Source organism: Orcinus orca, chromosome 6 (genome assembly GCF_937001465.1).
Source record: "Orcinus orca chromosome 6, mOrcOrc1.1, whole genome shotgun sequence".
Classification (NCBI taxonomy): Eukaryota; Metazoa; Chordata; class Mammalia; order Artiodactyla; family Delphinidae; genus Orcinus; species Orcinus orca.
Genome location: NC_064564.1, coordinates 24,655,843 through 24,678,709, shown reverse-complemented (window position 1 = coordinate 24,678,709; position 22,867 = coordinate 24,655,843). Strand labels below are relative to the sequence as shown.

The window sequence follows — 22,867 nt, the reverse complement described above, 5'->3', positions numbered from 1 at the left end:
TATTGCCAAAGTGTAGCCCAAATAGTGACACTATCCAGGAACTTTCTATTGAGTGCCCATTTCCTCAATCTTCAGAACGCAAAGTGTAATGAGTTGTTTCAAATTATTGCTGATATGATCAATATTTTATGACATTTCATTAATATATCCATTTGTATTTCATTGATTATTAGTAAGGCTGAACTTCTCTCCAGATATTGTTTGGCATTTTGATTTTTTTCTTCTCTGTTTATTTCCTTGGTCTATTTTTACATTACATATTCTCTTTCTCATTAACAGGAGCATTTTACGTATTATTCATTGTTGTGTTCTAAATACATTCTCCAAATTTGTCATAAGTCTTATTTATGGTACAGCTTACTGAATAAAAATGTATTATTTCTAAGCATCAAGGCTGTTATCCTTCATTAGGTTCTAAATTCCACATCATGCTTAGAAAAACTATTTCCACTTGAATATTACAAAGATTATGCATGTTTCCTACTATTGATAAATATGATTTTAGTTCTTGAACCTTTCTGGAATTTCTTTATAACTTGGCATATAGATCTAATTTGTTTTGTTTTAGATTGCCAATTTTCTTAATTAAATAATCTATATTTTCCACACTGATTTGAAATGCCACCATTAAACTGTACCAAATTTCCATATTTACTTGTTTGAGTTTTTGGACTCTGTTCTGGTCTTTTGATCCTTTGGTTTCTACCATACTGTTTTAATTAGTGTAACTTTATATTTTGTTATTTTTGGAGCTTTTAAAATACATAATTATAGATCACAAGAAGTTGCATATATAGTAGAGAGAAGCCCCATGTACCCTTCCCATTTTTCCCAGTGGTTACGTCTTACATAATTATAGCACAGTATCAGAAGAAGGAAGTTGACATGGTACAGTGTATGTGTATATAGTTCCATGTCATTTTATCCTATGTGCAAATCTGTATAACTACAAGCGCCATTAAGATACAAAAGTATTCCATCATCACAAAAATCTTCCTTGTGCAACCCTTTGTAGTCATACCCATCCCCCATTCCCTCCCCATCATCTCTAACCCTTGGCAACCACTAATCTATTTTGGATCTCTATAACTTTGTTTTTTCAAGAATGCTGTATAAATGGAATCATACAGTATGTGACCTTCTGATAGTAGCTCTTTGCTCAGCATAATGCCCTTGAGAGCCATCTATGCTGCCATGTGTATCAATAGTCCATTCCATGTATAATGGATCACAGTTTGCTTAACAATTCATCCATTAAGGGACATTGTGGTTGTTTCCACCTTTTGGCTATTACAAATAAAGCTGCTATGAACAATTATTTACAGGTTTTTCTGTAGACTTAAGTTTTCATTGATCTGAGATAAATGTTCAAGAGTGCAACTGCTGGATTGTTTGGCAAGTGTATGTTTAATTTTCTAAGAAACTCCAAAACTATTTTCTAGAGTGGCTGTACCATTTCACATTCCCACCAGCAATGCATGAGAAATCCAGTTTCTCTGCTTCCTTGCCAGAATTTAAAGGTATCACTAATTTTTTGTTTGTTTGTTTTAGCCTGTCTAATGGATGTATAGGTAATCTCATTGCGGTCTTAATTTGTATTCCCTTAAGGAAAATGTTTTTCAAGTGCTGAATCTTTTCAAGTGCTGAATATCTTTTCAAGGGCTTATTTGCTATCCACATATCCTCTTCATGTCTTTTGCCCATTTTCTAATCCGATTATTGTTTAAAGGTTGATGTCTGATGACTCTTTATTATTCTAGATGAGTCCTTGGTCAGATATTTGGTTGGCAAATATTTCATCCCATTGTATTTCCACACTTTTAGCATGCCTGTGGATATACAATTGCTCCACACTATCTGTTGAAAAGACTATCCTTCTTCTATCAAATTGCTTTTGCAACTCTGTCAAAAATCAGTTGGCCATAATTTTGGGAAGATTTAAGGGTCCACTATTTTGTTCCACTGATTTATGTGTTCATCCTTATTCCTATACCACATAGTCTTAATTACTACAGCTTCATAATAAGCTGTAGTAATCAAGAAATTGGGTAAAGTGATTGCTCCCACTTTATTCTTCTCTTTTCTTTTATTCTTTATTCTTCTTTGTCAGAATTGTTTTAGCTATTCCATTTCCTTTGCCTTTATATATAGATTTTAGAATAATATTGTCTATATCCATAAAAACATCTTTCTGGAATTTTGTGTTAAATCCATGTATCAATCTGAGAAGAATTAACCTCCTTTCTATGTTGAGTCTTCCATTTGTTTATATATTCCATAAGCCCTTTGTACTTTTCTATATATATGTCCCATACATGTTTTCTTAGATTTACACCTAAGTGTTTTATTATTCTTTGAGTGAGCGTAAATTGTATAGTTTCCACATGTTCATTGCTAGTATATAGAAATAAATCTGATTTTTGTATGTTGATCTTCTACCCTTCAATTTGCTGAACTCATTTTTTAGTTCTAGGGCTCTGGGGACTTTTATTTATTTGTTTGTTTCTCTGTTTGTATTTTCCCTGGGACTTTCTAAGAACACAGACTATCATATTATCTGCAAATAGAAGTAGTTTTATGTCTTTCTTTCTGATCTATATGACTATTATTTCTTTTTCTTGCCTTATTACTTTGCCTAGAACTTCCAATACAATGTTGAATAGAAGCAGTGAGAGTGAACATCCTTGCCTTGTTCTTGATCATAGAAGGAAAACATTTAGCCTTTCACTGTTAGGTATGATTTTTAGCTAATTATACTGATAGGTATAATTTTTAGAATTTTTGTATATGTTCTTTGTCAAGTTGAGGAAGTTCTCCTCTATTCTTAAATTTCTGAGAGTCTTTTTCACAAATGAGTGTCAAATTATTCAAATGCTTTTTTCTTCATCAATTGATATGATAATGTAATTTTTCTGCTTTAACCTGTAAATACAGTAGATTACATTGATTGACTTTTGATTATTGAACCAGCCTTGCATACCTTGGACATGCTGTGTAATTCTTTTTACACATTGGTGAATTCTATTTGCTAATACTTCATTAAAAATTTCTGCTTCTTAATAAAATAAACTAGGGAATATAGTAAAAGAGAAAGAGATTACAGATATAGAGACCAAACTAGTGGTTATCAGTGGGGAAGGGCAAAGGGGGAGGGGCAAGATATGGATGGGGATTAAGAGGTAAAAATTACTATGTATAAAATAAACAAGCTACAAGGATATATTGTACAACACAGGGAATATAGCCAGTATTTTATAATAATTATAAATGGAATATAATCTTCAGAATTGTGAATAACTATGTGGTACACCTGAAACAAAATATTGTACATCAACTACACCTCAATAAAAAAATAAATAAAAATAAAAGATTCAGTACATGAGAGAAAAAGAATTTCTGCATCTTCATGAAGATATTGGTCTATAGTTTTCTTTCTTTCTTTTTTTTTCTTTGTTTTTATACTATCCCTGGTTTTGATATTTGGATAATACTTGCTTCATTGGATAAGATGGAAGTGTTTCCTTCTCTTCTATTTTCTGGAAGATATTGTGTAAAATTGGTGATATCCTTCTTTAAACTCTTGGTGAAATTTTCAGGGAAGTCACCTAAGCCTGGAGAATTCTTTTTCAGGAGCTTTTTAATTACAAATTCAGTTGTCAATTGTTAAGTGGCTATTCAATGATCTATTTCATATTAGGTGAATTGTGGCAGTTTACTTTTAGAGGAATTGGTCCTTTTCATCTAAGTTGTCAAATTTATGCATGTGCAGTTGTTCATAGCATTTCCTTATTATCCTGATGTCTGTAGCGTCTGTCATGAAGCACTATTTCATTCCTGATGGCAATAATTTGTGTCTTTGTCAGTTTTGCTAGAGGCTTGTCAATTTTATTGATCTTTTTAAGGAACCAGTCTTTTGTTTCATTGATTTTCTCTATTGTTTTTCTGTTTATAATTATATTGCTTTCTGCTCTTATCTTTATTATTTCCTTCCTTCTGCTTGCTTGGGGTTAATTTTCTCTCTCTCTCTCTTTTTTTTTTTTTTTAGTTATTTAAGGTGGCAGCTTACCTTATTCATTTGAAAATTTTACTCATTTCTTTCTTATATAAACATGTAGTGTTATAAGTTTCCCTCTCAGCACTGTTTTACTTGTGTCCAACAAATGTTGATAAGATGTGATTTCAACTTCCTTCAGTGTATTTTTAAATTTCTCTGAGACTCCCTCTTTGACCCATGGATAATTTATAAGTGTATTGTTTATGTTCCAAATGTCTCTCCACACACTTGGAGAAAAGTACTTCCAAAAGATAATTTCCAGTTATCTTTCTGTTGTTTATTTCTACTTTAATCCTACAATGGTCAGAGAACATACTCTGCATGATTTCAATTCTTTTAAATTTGTTTACTTTATGGCCCAGGATGGGATCTATCTTGGTATATGTTCTGTGAGATCTTGTAAAGTATGTGTGTATATTCTGCTGTTGTTCAGTGGAGTGTTCTATAAATGTTGATTAGATCCTATTTGTTGATGATGCTATTGAGTTCCATATCGTTGCTGTTTTTATATCTAGTTTTTTTCAACTCTTGAGAGAGAAGTTTTGAAGTCCCCAACTTTAAATGTGGACTTGTGTTTCTCCCTCCAATTTTATCTGGTTTTGCTTTGTATATTTTGCAGTCCTTTTGTTTGGGTTATTCACATTTGAAATTGCTACATTTCTATGTGGATTGACTCTCTTATCATATGTAAAATTTCTTTCTAGCTTCAGTAATTTTCTTTGTTCTAAAGTCCACTTTATCTGATGTTAATATAGCCACTTCTGCTTTCTTTAGATTAATATTTTATTGTATATTTTTTCCATCCTTTTACTTTCAACCTTTGTATATCGTTACTATGGACAGTGTATAGTTGGGTCAAGTTTTTTTAATCCACTTTGTCAATCTATATCTTTTAATTGGTTTATTTAGAACATTTACATTTAATTTAATTTAATTTAATTATTACAATGTTAAGACTTAAGTCTGTCATTTTATTTTTCTGGATTTTTCTTTCCTTTTTCCATTCTCTGTTTTCCCAACCTTTCTTGGGTTACTTGGCCATTTTTAGAATTCAATTTTTATTTTTATTTATTCATTTATAGCAATTTGTGTCTCTTTTGTTGTTTTTTCAGTGGTTGCTCTTGGTATTATATTACATATTCATGACTTATCAAAGTCTATCATTGTTGACATCTTACCAATTCAAGCAAAGTGAAGAAAAATTACTTCCCTTTATATCCCTTTACACTCCACAATTTAGAATATAATTGTTTTAAATATTTCCTCTGTATACATTGAGAACCACATACCTTTTGCTTCATCAAACATAATTTAGAAAACTCAAGAAGGAAAGTCTATTGTATTATACATACATTTGTTCTTACCATGTTTTCCTCTCTTTCTTGATTTTCCAAGATTGTTTTTATTATTTCTTTTCTTTTTAGAGAACTTCCTTAAACCATTATTTTCGGGTGACAACAAATTCTCTCAGTTTTCATTCATCTAAGATTATCCTTATTTCACCTTCATTCTTAAAGGATATTTTTGCTGCATATGGAATTCTTGGGTTTAAAAGGTTTTTTCAGCACATTAAAAATGTTATGCCATTTCTTTCTGGCCTTTCTGCTTTCTGATGAGAAATCCACTGTCATTTAAATCATTTTTCCCTTATAGGTAATGTGTCATTTTTCCCTGACTACTTTTAAGACTTTTTCCTTGTTTTTAAGTTTTGGAAGTTTGACTGTGATGTGTCCTTAAGGGGGTTTCTTTGAGTTTATATATTTGGGGTATACTTAACTTCATTAATCTGTAGCCTAATGGGGTTTTTTGGGCCAAATATAAGTATTTTTTAGCCATTATTTCTTTGAAAACTTTTTCAGCCCCACTATCTTTCTCCTCTTCTTTTGGGATTCAAATGGCATGAATGTTATATCTTTTGCTATAGTCCCACATGTCAATAAGCCTCTGCTAATTGTTACTTCAGTCTATTTTCTCTCTGTTGTTGAAACTGGATAATTTCTATCATTGCATCTCCAAGTTTCTTTCCTCTTTCCTCTCTATTCTGTTGTTAAGCCCATCAATTGAGTTTTTAAATTTTAGTCCTTATATATTTTAGTTCTGAAATTTCCATTTGGTTCTTTATATCATCTATTCCTTTGCTAAGACTTTCTCTTTCTTGGAGGTATAATTGACATAATGTTGTATTAACTTCATTTGTACAACATGAGACTTTCTATTTTTTTCATTAATTTCAAGACTGTTTATAATTGCTTGTTGGAGAATTTTTATGATGTCCACTTTAAAATCCTTGTCAGATAATTCTATATTTGTTCCATCTTGGCATTGGTGTCTGTAGATTTTTTTTTTCATTCAAACCAGACCTTCTTGGTTTTTATATGTCAAGTGGGTTTTTTTGTTTTATTTTGTTCATTTGTTTGTTTCAGGACAAGACTATTATCTTCTCATTGATAACTCCAGAAAGGGAAACGTGTTTGGGGAAGTCCAGGTTAGGACTTAGCAGCCAAATATCTTGGCAGGTGGAAGACAGAACTTCACTGCAGCACTCAGACGTCCAGCCTGCACTTGGCTAGGACCTCCCCAAGCTCACTGATGGCCCAACAGGGGTTAGTCTCCAAGTCAAAGGGGGATGAGTGGTGGATGTTCAGCATCACGACCCCCTGGTAGTTGGTCATCAGGAACTTGGAATCTTCGCCAATTCGCATCTTGTTCTTCATCCAGATGACCTTCAGCTTTGGGTGGCCTCTGATGGCAATGTTGAGGGCAGCAACATAACCAGCCATGATCACCCAGTCAAGTAGAGGCAACAGGAACTTGAAAGGCATTCAGAAGTCATGCTCCTTGTACTCAGGCGCTATGAAGGTGATACCTATCTTGAGGATCTGGGCTGTGTTCTTGGAGACACCAGGTGAGTCACTGAGCCCACAGATGTTCTTGTTGTAAACTCAGAAATAGTATTTGTTACCCACAATAAGGTCAGACACAGTGCAGTGTCAAGTGGTTTTGATTGAGACCTGGACCTTGTGGGTACTACATTATGAGACATCTCATTTAAACCTGTGTTTTAGCAGGCCTCTTCTTATACGACCCTGATGGGTGAAGTGGAGGTGAAGCATCACCTTGTTATTGCCAGATGGGGTAGAAGTCTAGGTTTCCAATTTGTCTCTATTGACTTTGGGAGGGGATGGATTCCTAGGTACTGCTGGACTGTTAAACAGGTGCAGAATTTCAGGCTCCCAACTAGGCCTCTACTGATACCATTGTTGCTGGGGGGAGGTCTCCACTGACACTGCTGAGAGGATGGCCTTTGGACTGCTAGTGTATGGTGAAAGTCCTGAAACTCCACTAGATCTCCACCAACGTCACCCCTGCAAGAAGAGGAGGTACACCTTGAGTAGGGATGCAAGTCCAACCTGCCATGTGATCCCCACAGACACCATAGAATACAGGAGAAGGGCTTGTTACCACCCAATATGAATGAAAGTCCCAATTCCTCACTCTGCCTCGTCTGACACCACTCCAGTGGGAAGTTGGAACACCTTATTGGCCTGTCAAGGGTGCAAGTCTAGGCTCTCCACTCAGCCAGCTGTGAGTGTGGAGGTGGGGTCACAGCTTTTTCTGTGGTCTTTGGATGGAACAGAGCAGTCATTGTCTAAAAGTTTTCTGTCTTGCTAGGCTGCCCCTTTCCTGGTTCTTTGACTAGAGGGAGCAGTCTTTTGGGAGAACCTTTTTTGTCCTGTATACATTGGTGTTTACAGGTTGCTGGCCTTCTTCAATATTCAGTCTGAGCATACATGAAGGGAAAAGAAAATCCAGGGAACTCACTATGGTGTCATTCCTTGGGTCCAAAGATCCCTAAACAGTCTGCTTTCTTCCCTCTACCAAGTAGAGTATTCTTATGTTGGTTTTACATATGATTTCTAGGGTTTTTAGTTGTACTTACAGTGAGGAATAAGGAAATGTACATCTACACCATTTCCCTAGAAGTAGAAGTCTCTAATAGTATGTTTTGCTTCTGGTAAGGAAAAGCAATCTCTATTTTTCCTTATTTTTCAAAACTATATTGGCATTATGTTTTGCTCTTTCAGAAAATGTTTGGGATAAACTTGTTAAATTCTCTCTCAAAATTCCCACTGGGGTTACATTAAATGTAGGGTGACTCTATGATCCAATCATTTATAATTTATAGTAACTAAACTGTAAATAATCCATGGTCTCATATCAGAGCTATTAAACACCTTAGGTTAATATATGAGCCCTGGATACTTAATTAATATTCCAAGATCAGAGGCCTTCTACTTTGTACATAATAGTTTAGTCATGAAGTTTTACCTCAATATCTTTCCTCATCAGTAATTTTTCTTTTCTACCACACCACTCTACTCTGTGACAGAAAATTCAGTTTTTCCCAATTTTCCACCATAGTGGTAGAGTTATGAACTCCTGAAAGTATATACTAGGCTAACTGGGTCATTTGGTCTAGCCTTTCTCATCTTACTGCTTTTATTTATTTATTTATTTATTTATTTATTTTAACATCTTTATTGGGGTATAATTGCTTTACAATGCTGTGTTAGTTTCTGCTTTATAACAAAGTGAATCAGTCATACATAAACATATGTTCCCATATGTCTTCCCTCTTGCGTCTCCCTCCCTCCCACCCTCCCTATCCCACCCCTCCAGGCTGTCACAAAGCACCGAGCCAATATCCCTGTGCCATGCAGCTGCTTCCCACTAGCTATCTACCTTACTACGTTTGTTAGTGTGTATATGCCCATGACTCTCTCTCGCCCTGTCACAGCTCACCCTTCCCCCTCCCCATAACCTCAAGTCCATTCTCTAGGAGGTCTGCATCTTTATTCCTGCTTTACCCCTAGGTTCTTCATGACATTTTTTTTCTTAAATTCCATATATATGTGTTAGCATACGGTATTTGTCTTTTTCTTTCTGACTTACTTCACTGTGTATGACAGACTCTAGGTCTATCCACCTCATTACAAATAGCTCAATTTCGTTTCTTTTTATGGCTGAGTAATATTCCATTGTATATATGTGCCACATCTTCTTTATCCATTCATCCGATGATGGGCACTTAGGTTGTTTCCATCTCCGGGCTATTGTAAATAGAGCTGCAATGAACATTTTGGTACATGACTCTTTTTGAATTTCGGTTTTCTCAGGGTATATGCCCAGTAGTGGGATTGCTGGGTCATATGGTAGTTCTATTTGTAGTTTTTTAAGGAACCTCCATACTGTTCTCCATAGTGGCTGAACCAATTCACATTCCCACCAGCAGTGCAAGAGGGTTCCCTTTTCTCCACACCCTCTCCAGCATTTATTGTTTGTAGATTTTTTGATGATGGCCATTCTGACTGGTGTGAGATGATATCTCATTGTAGTTTTGATTTGCATTTCTCTAATGATTAATGATGTTGAGCATTCTTTCATGTGTTTGTTGGCAGTCTGTATATCTTCTTTGGAGAAATGTCTATTTAGGTCTTCTGCCCATTTTTGGATTGGGTTGTTTGTTTTCTTGTTATGGAGCTGCATGAGCTGCTTGTAAATTTTGGAGATTAATCCTTTGTCGGTTGCTTCATTTGCAAATATTTTCTCCCATTCTGAGGGTTGTCTTTTGGTCTTATTTATGGTTTCCTTTGCTGTGCAAAAGCTTTGAAGTTTCATTAGGTCCCATTTGTTTATTTTTGTTTTTATTTCCATTACTCTAGGAGGTGGGTCAGAAAGGATCTTGCTGTGATTTATGTCATAGAGTGTTCTGCCTATGTTTTCCTCTAAGAGTTTGATAGTTTCTGGCCCTACATTTAGGTCTTTAGTCCATTTTGAGCTTATTTTTGTGTATGGTGTTAGGGAGTGATCTAATCTCATACTTTTACATGTACCTGTCCAGTTTTCCCAGCACCACTTATTGAAGAGGCTGTCCTTTCTCCACTGTACATTCCTGCCACCTTTATCAAAGATAAGGTGTCCATATGTGCATGGGTTTATCTCTGGGCTTTCTATCCTATTCCATTGATCTATCTTTCTGTTTTTGTGCCAGTACCATACCGTCTTGATAACTGTAGCTTTGTAGTATAGTCTGAAGTCAGGGAGCCTGATTCCTCCCATTCCTTCTTTCGTTCTCAAGATTGCTTTGGCTATTCGGGGTCTTTTGTGTTTCCATACAAATTACAAAATTTTTTGTTCTAGTTCTGTGAAAAATGCCAGTGGTAGTTTGATAGGGATTGCATTGACATCTTACTGCTTTTAAATGAGAAGTCTTTAAGTTGATCATTGCATGGGCTGTCCCTCTCGGTAACAAATCTATAAACTCTGGCTGTCGCTCGCTCTCCTTCTTGAGAAAGCAGACCAAGATTTTAAAAACTAGAGCAAACTGGAGTTTTCTGATTGTATTACATGTCTTGTGTTTGTTTTCTATTGGTTCCATAAATATAGCAAATCACTCGACAGAGATTTTTCTACTGCATTTCCTGAGCTCTGAGGAGGAATGTTTTCTTTCACTTGCCTTTTCTGCAAGAATGTGACAGCAAGAAGAAGGAGGTGGTGATATTAAAACAAGTAGTATGACTGCAAGTTGCAGAAGAAACAGTTTTGGACAGATGTCAGAATGAAGAATTTCTGGTCAGGAGGGTAATTTTTATGTAAGAGAGTATGTTATAAATCACAGTAAAATAGGAAGGAGGAGAAGTATCTAAGGCAAAGTGGGACTTTTAAACTCAACCAAAAGCACTGAAGGCTTTTTAAGTAAGGCCATCCTTACCGTCAAAAATATGTCATAGTGTTGATGGGTCTCTCTTTTTCTTCTCCCACCATGCATTCCATCTCCGGGACTCGTGGTTACAAGTGGAGTAAAGTCTAGCCAGAGAAAATCATTTCACACTGACATGTAACATGGCCAGAATTTACAACGCTTAATTTCACTCCTTTTTGTTTAAAGGTAAAATGTAAACATTCCCGAAAGAGTTCTCTTTTTTCCTTACTGGAAAAGGATAAAAGAATTTGATGGGGAGGGTGAAGTGCTGGGGGAGAAGGAGGAAGCCATCTTTTGTGATTCAATTACATAGATTTAGTGACAATAGGCTTTCCTATTGTACATAGCGTACAGATGCACTTAACTTACTGGTAAATGCATTCAATTAAATTTGACTGGTTGAGCTCCCAAAGTCTCAAGAGAAAATTTGTTGGCTCCTTTGCTTCAAAATTCTTTTGAAGTAAAATCTTGTGAAAAGCGTTTTAGTTAAGTGGGTGTTATGAGCCGAACTGTGCTCTCCGCCGCCTCCCCCCCCCGCTCCCCACCCCCACCACCAAATTCATATGTTGAAGTCCTAAGCCCTAGTAGCTAAGAATGTGACTGTATGCAGCGACAGGGTCTTTTCTGAGGTAATTAAGTTAAAATGAAGTCATATGGCTGGGCCCTAATCCAATATGACTAGTGTCCTTAAAAGACGAGGAAATTAGGACCCAAATAGGTACAGAGGGAAGACCGTGTGAAGACAGAAAACATCCATCTACAAGCCAAGGAGATGCCAGCCCTGCTGACACCTGGATCTCAGACTCCCAGCCTGCAGGACGGTGAGAAATAAATGTCTGCTGTATGAGCCAGCAGTCTGTGGCACTTCATTATGACCACCGCAGCTGACCAGCACACGGAGTTATACCACCTTGGTGATGACACGGCAAACCTCTTCTATGAATAGCAGTTATAGTCAAAGAACAAAATGTAAAGCAAGAGATAAGACGGGCCTGAGATGGGGCAATATATTCTCCTGGAGAATATATTCAGGAAAACCTCCCGGCTCCTCCTGGCATGAGTGTGACCAGGTCATTCCTGTGCTTAAAAAGCCTCAAGGACTCTTCCCACTGCTGAGGGTCACGTCCAACTCCTGACCCTGGCTCTCCTGGCTGCAGAGTCTCTCTGCTCCTTTCTCCAGACTTGCTTTCTTGGCTGCTGTATCCCAGCTGGGCTCACCTTCTTTCCCCCTCACACCTTGGAGTCTTTGCTTGGGCTGGTCCAAAGCAGCGGCAGGCTCTCCCACCCTGTCTGGATAATTCCTCCTCTTTCTGAGGAATCCAGTTCTAACTCTGGACTACTGGTCTCTTTTTGTCCTGCAGACCCCCAGAGCTCCCTCTGTCACTAACTTTCCTGCACCCTGTGCTTGTTGATGGACGGCCTCCCTGCGAGGCTGCAAGCTCCAGAGAACACAGCCCCTGTTTGGTTGCTGCATTCTAAATAAGTATCTAGCAGAGTCACCTGGATAATTATTAAATACACCTACAAAATATTTGATGAGTAATTAAAAAAATAGTCTGTAGGTCTCTGTATGCTTCCAGAAAAGCAATGGAATAAAGGGTTTTAAATATCCAACTGTATTCCCACTGCCCCACTTATGAATTTTAGTAAGCCATTTCCTCTTACACCCTAATAAGCATATAAGAAAGATCTCCTGAGGCAAAGGACTAGATGGAAATGAGGTCTATTTATCCTTTGGGCTATATTATTAAACTTGTCTCAAAATTTAAACCATCAATATGGACTGGGCAGTTTCTAAATATGAACTAAATGCTGGTAACACAAGCCTTACCTTCAATATGCTAGATAAAGAGGCGTCAAGCATTGTTGAGACAAAAACATCTGGATAGGTTCCATGAGAAAGGAGTGCTAAGCCACCTATTCTGGAAAAGGAGTGGTTAGAAGTCCATCCATGGTCGAATCTGGGAGCTTAAAAAGTGTTCTGGGTAAGTCATTCAGCTAAACATGGGTTTAAAGCTAATTTAACAACATCACTTAGACTCTTTCGTAGCTAAAGTAACTACTTAGGAGGTAATCCACAGCCTCATATGAGAGTGATTAAAAATCTGAGGGCAACATATCACATCCGGATACTTGATAAAGACCATGGTCAGAGGCCTCTTACTTCACACCTAACAAGTTAATCATAAGGTTCTTCTACCCCAATCCAAAGGACAGCTTGTGGTTTTATTACAACTAAAATTAGTGTAATTCAATTCATAGTGTTTGGCTCATCATTGTATTATGACCTCTGTTTGCTCTGGCAAGTACATGGGTTTAATGAAAAAAAGACTCCATCTCCTGGTAAATTTCTAAATGTCCTAGAACTGACTAATTGTAGTTATGTGATGCCAGAAGAGGGAGTGGCCAGCATCAGCTTTCCTGGCAGCCCAAACAACTTACTGAATTGGATGAATTAGGAAAGGCAGTCGCTCTCCCTTTAGCTTCGTAGGAAAGGTCTATCTTTGGCTTTTCCTTCTACAAAATAGCCCCTTGCCTGGAACCCTACAGAAACCAGAGTTCAGATCTATTTAGTTTAGATGGGTATCAACTACAAAAACTTACATTTCAAATCCTATTGGCTTAAGTTGAAACCCAATTCATCTAATATTTTCTAGGGTTAATGCTTTAAAATGGCATAGAAATCATTTACAACAACAGCGAGCCCTGTGACACCCTCCTTCCCCTCTCCCCTCGTGCCCAACTAACTCATCACGTGCATCCCACAAAGGCACCAGCACCCACCTCCGGGGTGTGCCACTACTACTCCCCACCCACCTTCCTCCCACAACAGGGGTAGATCTGACCACAGGTGTGGACATCTGTACCATGGAGGCCACAGGTCACATGGTTCGTTAGATTGCACTGTCCAAAATGAGTTTTGAGTTCATCTCCGTTGCTTTGTGGTTCGCTCTTGTTGACTTTTGTATAAAGGAAACAAGCCATACCAACGAAAGTTCTCCAAGGAGGTCTTTGCCCCCTTCTATTCTTCCCGTGTTTATGTGGGGGACAAGGCTAGTCTAGGACCCTGGTGGGAGCAGCCTCGGGTATTAAATCTACCCTCAATCCTTCCCTTTCTTTAGAATATTTTCACTCTCTGGATCTGTTTCCTCTAATTTGGGAGAAGCATCATAATAGTACCTCCCTCACAAGGATGTTATAAGATTAATGAGGCGAAGTAAGTCATTTAAAGTCACAGAGTAACCACTCCGTAAATGCGAAATCTCATCCCTGGTTACCTTCATTCACCAGGAAAATCACAGATTTGTAAAAAGCCTTTCAGCTTCTCCCATTTCCCTCCTCGTGGCTGGTACAGAGGTTTCTAAATCGCTATTAGAAATTAAGCATGTGCGAGCACTTCTCCTTACACTAAATAATTCACAGATGAAGAATCGGCCATAATGAGACCACCATCTGTATTAATTGTGAGAAAATAAGCTCTCCGAAGAGCCCAGGATGCCAGGAGTAAATACAGACATTTCTAAGGAAAACCAGACAGTTGACAAGAACTCAAGCGCCACCTACAGCCGACGGAGGGAGGCGCAGGAGACGGGAGAAGCAGGACTAAGCTTCACAAACTGAAATCTCTGTAGTGGGAAGTGATCAGTGTAGATAAAAGAGAATTTCAATAATTTTACTAAAAATTTAGACAGATAGATGATAGATAGATGATGATAGATAGATAGATGATAGATAGATAAATATAGATTGATAGATATAGATAGATAGATGATAGATAGATAATAGATATATATGTATGTGTATATATACATATGTGTGTGTATGTGTTTTAAAATATGTTTTCAGTAGAGCAGGCCTGCCCCCAGCACTGCCACTCAATCTCCCTCCAATCTTGGGCAATCACTAAACTCTAAAAGTCAGCTTCCCCACTTGTAAAACGTGAGTGACACCACTTGCTTAACAGGCTATTTTAATGATTCAGGGAGATGTAGATAAAATGCTTACCACAGAGCCTGAGACAGAGAATGAGGTAACAGTAAGAAGAATATGACGACAAACGTTTGTTCATTTGCCTATTTATTCAGCAAATATGTATCGAGCCTGCCGAGTGCCAGGCCCTCACTGGAAGCTAGGAACACACAGTGAGCTGGAAAGAACCAGCCCCTCGCTCCTCAAACTGTCAGCTTGGCTCAAGTACTCTGACTTTGAGAGCATGTAGAATGCAGGCAGGAGAAGTAGAAATGTTATATATTTTAGAACCACTTCTAAGGTGGGAGAAAGTTAATATAAACATTCTCATACCTCTCATCTGGAGAAATACAAACTCGGTGGAATTGGTTGGAACACTCCAACCAACTTTATGCACTAGCCAGAGAAATGACTTTCAGGAAGAATCTGTAAGTTAATGTATTAGTTTTTTACGGCTACAAAACAACCACTATATTACTTCCTGGCAGCTAGAAGACAACACACATTAATTATCTCAGTTTCTCTGGGCCAGGAGTCCAGGCACTCTGAGCTGGGTCCTTGCCTAGGAGTCACAGGCTGTTTGTAGTCAGCACGGCGACCAGGGACAAGTTCTCATCAGACGCATGGTTGGGGAAACTCCCTTGGGCTGTTGGCAGGGTTTCCTTCCTTGCAGTTGTAGGACTCACAGCAGCTCGCTTCTTCAAAGCTAGCAATGGCAAGAGAGACTAGAGCAAGTCTGCAAGCAACAAGAGTCTTATACAATGTGCCCTCATCACAGTGACACCCCACCACCTTGGCCAGATTTCAGCTGAAGCGAGCCTGAGGTCTTGCCCGTGCTCAGAGGGAGGGGATCACACAGAAGTGTGCACACCAGCAGGTGGTATCATGGGGGGAGGGGCACTTAGGCCTGTCCACCACAGCGGTCATCACATCTCTTTCCCAAAATGTATAAAGTAAGAAAAGGAAAAACAGCAATTATCTTAAGTACATAATATTTCAGAAAACAAAACTAGGACTAATCCAAGATATACCATCCATCTGATCACAATAATTCCCCCGTGTCAATTCTGAAGACTGGGCACACGGCTCAACAATTCAGAAGTCTGCAGTGCTGAGCTTCATGACTAAGTTAAGAAATGCTGGGAAGTTCCAAAAGAATAATAGATAATAAATGAATAAATGAATAAGAGTAGACATGACGCAATTCCTTAAGACTGCATTACCCTACCCTATGTATTAAGAAAAAAATAATCTCATTTTACAGATAAAAGTCAGCTGCTTAGAAATCAAATATTTGCTGATGGATTGTCTAGGCGTGTGACCCCCTGAGTGTCCAAATTCCTTCTGAGATAGCAATCAGGAGTGAGGGAAAAGAGCGCTGGCGATGTGGCCTTACAAGCAACTCAGAGGCACAACAAAAAGATGACATTCCTCTGTCTTATGCTCTACAGTGAAGAAAGTACTCTGGAAACAGACTTCTTCCGATGTTACCCATACGTATACGTGTTATCCATACATATGATATACTGTGCTACAGAAGTGGCACTTCATTAGGGAATATATGAATCTGGACATTAAAAGATGGATCTGGGCTTAATAATGCCACCAAGAACTTGTCTCTTTGAGTCTTCCAGCTCCATCTTCACACTGCTGATTCAACATAAAATGGCTTCTATTTTGACCTCAAAATTCTTGAGAGCAGTTCCTGGGGCTCCACACTTTTTTGATCACATTCATCAGGGAGGATGAGAGGAGAGTCTTTTTCCCAGCATTTCTGGCAAGCCCTTAAGCTGGTTGGTCTAGTTTAGAACACAGGCCCATCCCTGAACTGACTTCACTGTGACTGCTTAGCCCAGGGCCATGGCTCCACTCCTGAAGCCAAGCGCAGAGCCAGCTTCTCTAGAACCACATGGATTTCCAAACTGAAGCTCAGGGATAGTGGGAAGGAGAGGTGGGGAATGGATGCTGGGGAAACAGCCAACAATTATTTCCTAAACTGCGGAAGCAAGGTTACAGGTAGCTGGCAAGTTGTGCTTGTATATCTGACGTATTTCTCCCAACTGCCTCTGGGGTGGACACAGCAGAACAAGGAGCTGGTGGATCCGAGGCCACATGTTAGATCAGGGGCTCCACAGGAGAAAGGAAATACATGGTAGGATGGTTCTGAAGGAATCAACAGCAGAGGTATCTTTTTTTTTTTTTTTTTGCGGTATGCGGGCCTCTCACCGTTGTGGCCTCTCCCGTCGCGGAGCACAGGCTCCGGACGCACAGGCTCAGCGGCCATGGCTCACGAGCCCAGCCGCTCAGCAGCATGTGGGATCCTCCCGGACCGGGGCACGAACCCGCGTCCCCTGCATCGGCAGGTAGACTCTCAACCACTGCACCACCAGGGAAGCCCCAGCAGAGGGGTCTTGCCTTGCCTGGAGATCTGGAGCAAAGACCAGGCGTCCACCATCCCCTGATGCTCAGCCAGCAGGGACCAGCGAACTCCCACGGGAGGGATCGCATCTCAGAAGCTGCCTTCTCCTACAGAATCTGCATGGGGTGCCCATCCAGCTGGGCAGGGAGTCGCCTGGAGAGCCGAAATTGATCCTGTCTCTGTTGTGGGGACAGAGCTACTCCTACCCCTGGGAAGATAGGAGAGCTTAGTGGTTTGCCCCTGTGCGTGACAGTTTGTCGACTGCCGCCCTATGAGACCAGAAGTTTTTTGCCTTCTAGCGCACACAGGTTTGTCGTTGCTTACGAGTTTCTTGCAGTTCTTCCTGACGGTTGATGAGATGCAGTCACGAGACGTAGAAGAGGGAGGAGAGGAGATACTCACCGCCGAGGTCTCAACCACCAGAGGGAAGAAGCCAAGATGGCAACCATGTCAAACTGGTGCCTCCCACTTGGGCAGACAGAACTGGAAGAATCAGGTGAGAACGTTATCCACACTCTGGTAAGAATCCTCAAGGAACTTCACCAAAAGCATAAAATGAATTTGCAAAGACATGATTTTCAAAATTCAATACAGGAATGTTCATGTATTTGTTCGGATCTTCCATAAAAGACCAAGCAAAACGACTATCTCAGAACATAAAGCGAAAATACAAAGAGGGAAATCATGAGAAAGATAAGAGACTCGGAGGACAGACTCGAGGAGATGGAACGTGTGACAAGAAAGAATTCGAGAAGCAAAAGGAAATGTGGAGAAGAGCTATTTAAGCAAACAGGAAAAAATTCTCTGATCTGAATGAAGAATCAGACCAACAACTGGCAGGGCTGATTCGTCCTAAGCAATATTAATACTCATATTTTTTTAAAAAGACACATGCTCAGCATTATGGGTTGAATTGTGTCCCCTACAAATTTATATGTTAAAGTCCTAACTCCAAGAACCTCAGAATGTGACCTTACTTGGAAATAGGGTCGTTGCAGATGTAACCTAAGTTAATTACGAGGTCATAGGGCAGTAGGGTGAGCCAATATGACTGGTATCCTCAGGAAAAGGGAAAATTTTGGACCCAGATACAGATACAAATGGAGGGAAGATGATGTGAAGACAGAGGGAAAAGAAGGCCACCTACAGGCCAAGGGGAGAGACCTAGAACAGATTCTTTCCTCATGGCTCTCAGAAGGAACAACCCTGCCACCACCTTGATCTCAGACTTCCAGCCTCCAGAAGTGTGAGGAAACAAATTCTTGTTGAAGGACCAACCCAGCCTGTGGCACTTTGTGTTGGCAGCTGTAGAAAACCAATACATATGGCTCTAGCCTGAGGAAATTGGTGAATTAGAAGAACAAGGGAAAAAATCTTAGAAGCATCCAGAAAGAAAAAAGAGATTATTAAAAGAAAAAAGAGCATCAGAGTAGCATACAACTTGTCTCCGTGGACTGTGAGACTTTTTTAAAGGATTCGTTGCCCACAGCCTTGGTCCCTCACTTCTTCCAGTTTGCCCTTGACCCCTCTGCCTCTCCACCCACACATCCGTGGAGACCTCCTCTAGCGGTGGCCTCACAGACTGCACACAGTGAGAGGCCTGGGGGCCCTCAGCAGCAGATTCGGCACGGTCATCCTTTCAGTCCTTCTCCCACTTCTCCCTCTTCTTCTCTGGGACCCTTAACCAATGGGGTGCTCCAGGGATCAACTCAGTCTCTTCCATTTTTAATCTACACTCCCTCTAGCGTCATGGCTTGGGGTGCCATCTGTGTGCTGTTGGCTCCCAAATGTATATTTCCAGCCCAGAATCCCCCCCCCGAATTCCAAGCTTGAATGTCTAACTGCCTCGGTCAACACCTCCGACGGAATATCCATCAGGCATGTGTCTACACTGGGGTCCCTAGGAGACACAGCAGGAGGCAACTATGGAGACAGGGGTGAAGGAAGAGCACGCATGAGACAGCGAGTGACTGAGCTAGCACTGCTGTCTCCACCCCCAATCAGTTGGGAACATCTGCAGATATGTCTCAGGACACGTCTCTAGGACCTCAGGAGAATCTGTTCTGCAGGGGAGAATGCAAACTATGGGTCTGCCAGCACCCATTTTCCCCAGTCACTGCATCCTCCCAGCGTGTGGTAATGTCCCTGCTCATAGGGGCTGCATATGTGTGGTCAGCTCTGCAGCGACAGGGAAGCTCCAGGGCAGGCCCCAGTGGCACCTGGTGTGGCTCTGCAGCTGGGCAGACCCCATACAGAGGGTCCTTAGGACCACGGATGGGGAAGGACAGGCGGAGGAGGGTCCCGGGCGACTAGAGTGGAACGGGACACTTCGAACCCCAGCTCACTGACGTCCCATCTCAGTCAACAGCAACCCCATCCTTGCCAAAGCCAACCATTTCACCCGATTATTCCAGTTCTAGCCTGCTGTCCAGCAGCCAGCCAAAGAGAGCAGTTACAGCCCCACACGCACCTGTTTTGCTCCTGAATCCGGGGTAGACTGGGTTCGGGTCTCCCACGCAGTTGCAGTCACATGGTTGTTGAGGCTGAGGTCGTCGCATATCCGGTGACTGGCCTGTATGGGTTTCCAGTTAAATTAATATTAAGTAACTGACGGAGAGAAAATAAGTTGGCCAAAATCTCTGTGTCCAAGGACCCCTGGGTGTGGCTCATTCCCTGGGGACCCGCCCTGCACAGACCCCCGCCGCCCCCCGGGGGCCATCGTGATCTGTCTCGGAGCCCTGAGAGGTCCTTCAGCCAAGCATCCCTCGGGCCGGCGAGTGGGTGGGTTCTGCAGCACTGGGTTAGGGTGGGGTGCCGCCCCCGAGAGGAGTCCTGCGCCCCCCACGCAGTCCCCGGCCCTGAGAACATTTCGCAGGTGCCCCCTCCCCATGACCCCACGCCCTGATTGCACCTCCCTGTGGGAAGATCTCCAGTGGGGATCCCAGGCCCTCGGATGTCACCCCAGTGGTTGAAGCCCGGCCTGGCCGCGGCACCCTCCTGTTCCCACTCCCCAGGCATATGTCACGACCCTGGTTCAAACACCTGCTTCCTACTACCCTGCACTTTGGGTTGTTTGATTTCCCGGGACCTCAGTTTCCCCAATTGCCAAGTGGGAACAGTACGACCTCCCTGTGCGGATTTTTGGGAGAGCGAGGTGAGATAACACAACAGTTTCTCCTCAGAAGCTCATCCTGTCTCACCCTTTTCCTGTCTCTCTACTCCACCCCAATTTCATCAGTTTCCTAGTAAAAATGGTGTAGATACCCTGACTCTTTGGTTCAGGGCCCGATCCACACCTGGTTGCGGGGCTGGGGAGGCAGGGCACTGGGTAGAAAGAAGAAAAGTAAATTTAAAAAAACTTAAAGAAAGTCTGATTTAACCCAAGTGTAATTTAGTTTCTCCATGAGAAAAAATAATATTGAAGAGCATGATATGCTGTGAGCAATTTTATCAGACGGGCTCCATAACATGGGCTGAACAAACTATCTAACACTAAAAATATGTCCATTAAATTTTGTTACCAGGAAAAAGAGATAGGTGATATTTATGTTTCACAGGGCAATGTTTACTTGACCCATCCCCTCACTCCTAAGAATAATCTTTCCTTAGGAACCAGCATTTGTGCAAGAAAGGGAGGGGAGGAAACTTGCTCCTTGGCCTCTGATTTTCTTAAACCCAGGCAGGCCTGTATTTAAGGTTCTCCTAGGTCACCCTCGTCCCTATTACTTAACCGGATTGTTTCTGTGATACAGGCAGAAAGAAGCGAAACGCTTTCTTGTGTGTCCTGGGGACCATCCTACCTGCTGCTGTGGCTCTGTTACAGGATGTTACAATCACTAAAGCTGTGGGTGGGGGAATCAGTGGGAATCAACAGCTACAAACTTGCTTCTGACAAAAGAAAGAAAAAACCCAGACTTTTGTGGGCATGATTGTTTCAAAACTTCATTCCTTCTTCGTTGTGGAAAGGCCAATAAACAGTGAAATGATGGTGCCCACAGGGAAGGCAGACATCCAGGCGTGGGCAGTCTGCCGGCAGGGCACAGTGGCAGAATGCATATCCATGGACAGTGGGGTTCCAGGCCTCAGTGAGTCTGATTTTCTCACCAGGTAAGAAACGAAATCAGTTCTCAATACCTTTGACATCAGAAGATGATGGCCATCTTTAGCTTTCTGGGATTGTGGTCAGATGGTCAGAGAATAGAGCCTGTGACATCTCTCCTTTGGGAATTGTGTTCAGGTTGACTTTGTTGTTAAGCACATGGATTGATCATTGCAATGTACCCTAAGATGACACATTGCATAGGGAACAAAGTTTTCAAGTCTATTCCCTCAAGCTTGGGATTGTGCTACTAACATGCTCCTGTGTTTTCTTATGTTTTTCTGACTTGCTCTTTCAGTTTCTAAAAGATGCATTTACGGGCTTCCCTGGTGGCGCAGTGGTTGAGAGTCCACCTGTCGATGCAGGGGACACGGGTTCGTGCCCCGGTCCGGGAAGATCCCACATGCCGTGGAGTGGCTGGGCCCGTGAGCCATGGCCGCTGAGCCTGCGTGTCCGGAGCCTGTGCTCTGCAATGGGAGAGGCCACAACAGTGAGAGGCCCACATACCGCAAAAAAAAAAAAAAAAGATGCATTTACTGTTCCCACAACGGCTGTTTGTTCCTGGGACTTGTTGCTCTGTGTATTTATCTGCCATGCCTGGTGTAGACACATCTGTGGCTTCCCTGACATTTTCCACGGACCCCCTCATTTTCTCTTTGAGTTCTTTTGGCCTTAACTCTCACTGTATTTCACATTCACAGTGACCCCAGTCTCTTTTCCTTTGTGTTTTTATTCAATCTTTTTGACCTCAGACCATCACTTCACCTTGCCGGGGGGAAGGCTGAGTGGGCTGAGGATCACCGCCCGAGGAACACAGTGGACACTCCTGCCTGTGTTTGGATGATCACCTGCCTTTTAGCAACATCAGTCACCGAGGGGATAACTTCTGAAGGAACGCCAGCATTCAACATGCGCCCCATCTCCTATATCAATACAGGCATTCTACATTTTAATCGGAATGAAGACTAATATAGACATTTTCCCTTGGTGTGGGGAGGTCACTCTGAAAATCTCAATACTTTAATTTCAAGGCATTTGTCCTAATCTTGTTTCAACAACGCGTGTGCATTTGAATTCACACAGATCTGGACCAAGACCTCTGGCCATGGAGCCTTGTGAATGACAGCTTTATTACTTGGCAGTGCTTCAAGTCAAGAAGAGAGGGGTTTCTAGTGAAATGTGAAAATGTGTTCCCCAGGTTCCATCCCTAGGCATAGATATTGTGAGAAGGCAATCAGTGTGGGGTAGAAGAAAGCAGAAGGGTGTCAGAATAGACCAGACTGGAGAGGCGAAGGAAAGTGGACCCAGAGAAAAGAGGGGGAGGACACACAGATCATGTAGCTCAACAAGAGCCCTGCAGGGGATGGTGAGGCAGCCACTCACCTAGGGCTTCTCTCCACCACGCATAGTGGCCAGTCACGATTTTGTGCACGAGAGTGTTCTCTGCATTCTTATAATTGCATTTAGAAATAGCTTAGTACTAAAAAAATCTAGAGTTGGACAATCTCACTAGAAATTTGCCATGAGGATTTTTAGAAAGAAAATCAGTCACTAGGCAAAGAA

The 22,867-nt window shown here is 41.2% G+C and overlaps 1 long non-coding RNA gene across 1 annotated transcript in view; it reads right to left on the bottom strand.

Annotated features, from left to right (window-relative positions):
* LOC125964637 (uncharacterized) overlaps positions 1-9,595 on the bottom strand; it is a 189,710-nt gene extending 180,115 nt beyond the window's left edge. Inside the window, exon 1 of the long non-coding RNA XR_007477836.1 lies at positions 8,798-9,595. This is a non-coding gene — a long non-coding RNA (uncharacterized LOC125964637). The remainder of the gene's footprint in view (positions 1-8,797) is intronic.
* Between the last annotated feature and the right edge of the window lie 13,272 nt (positions 9,596-22,867).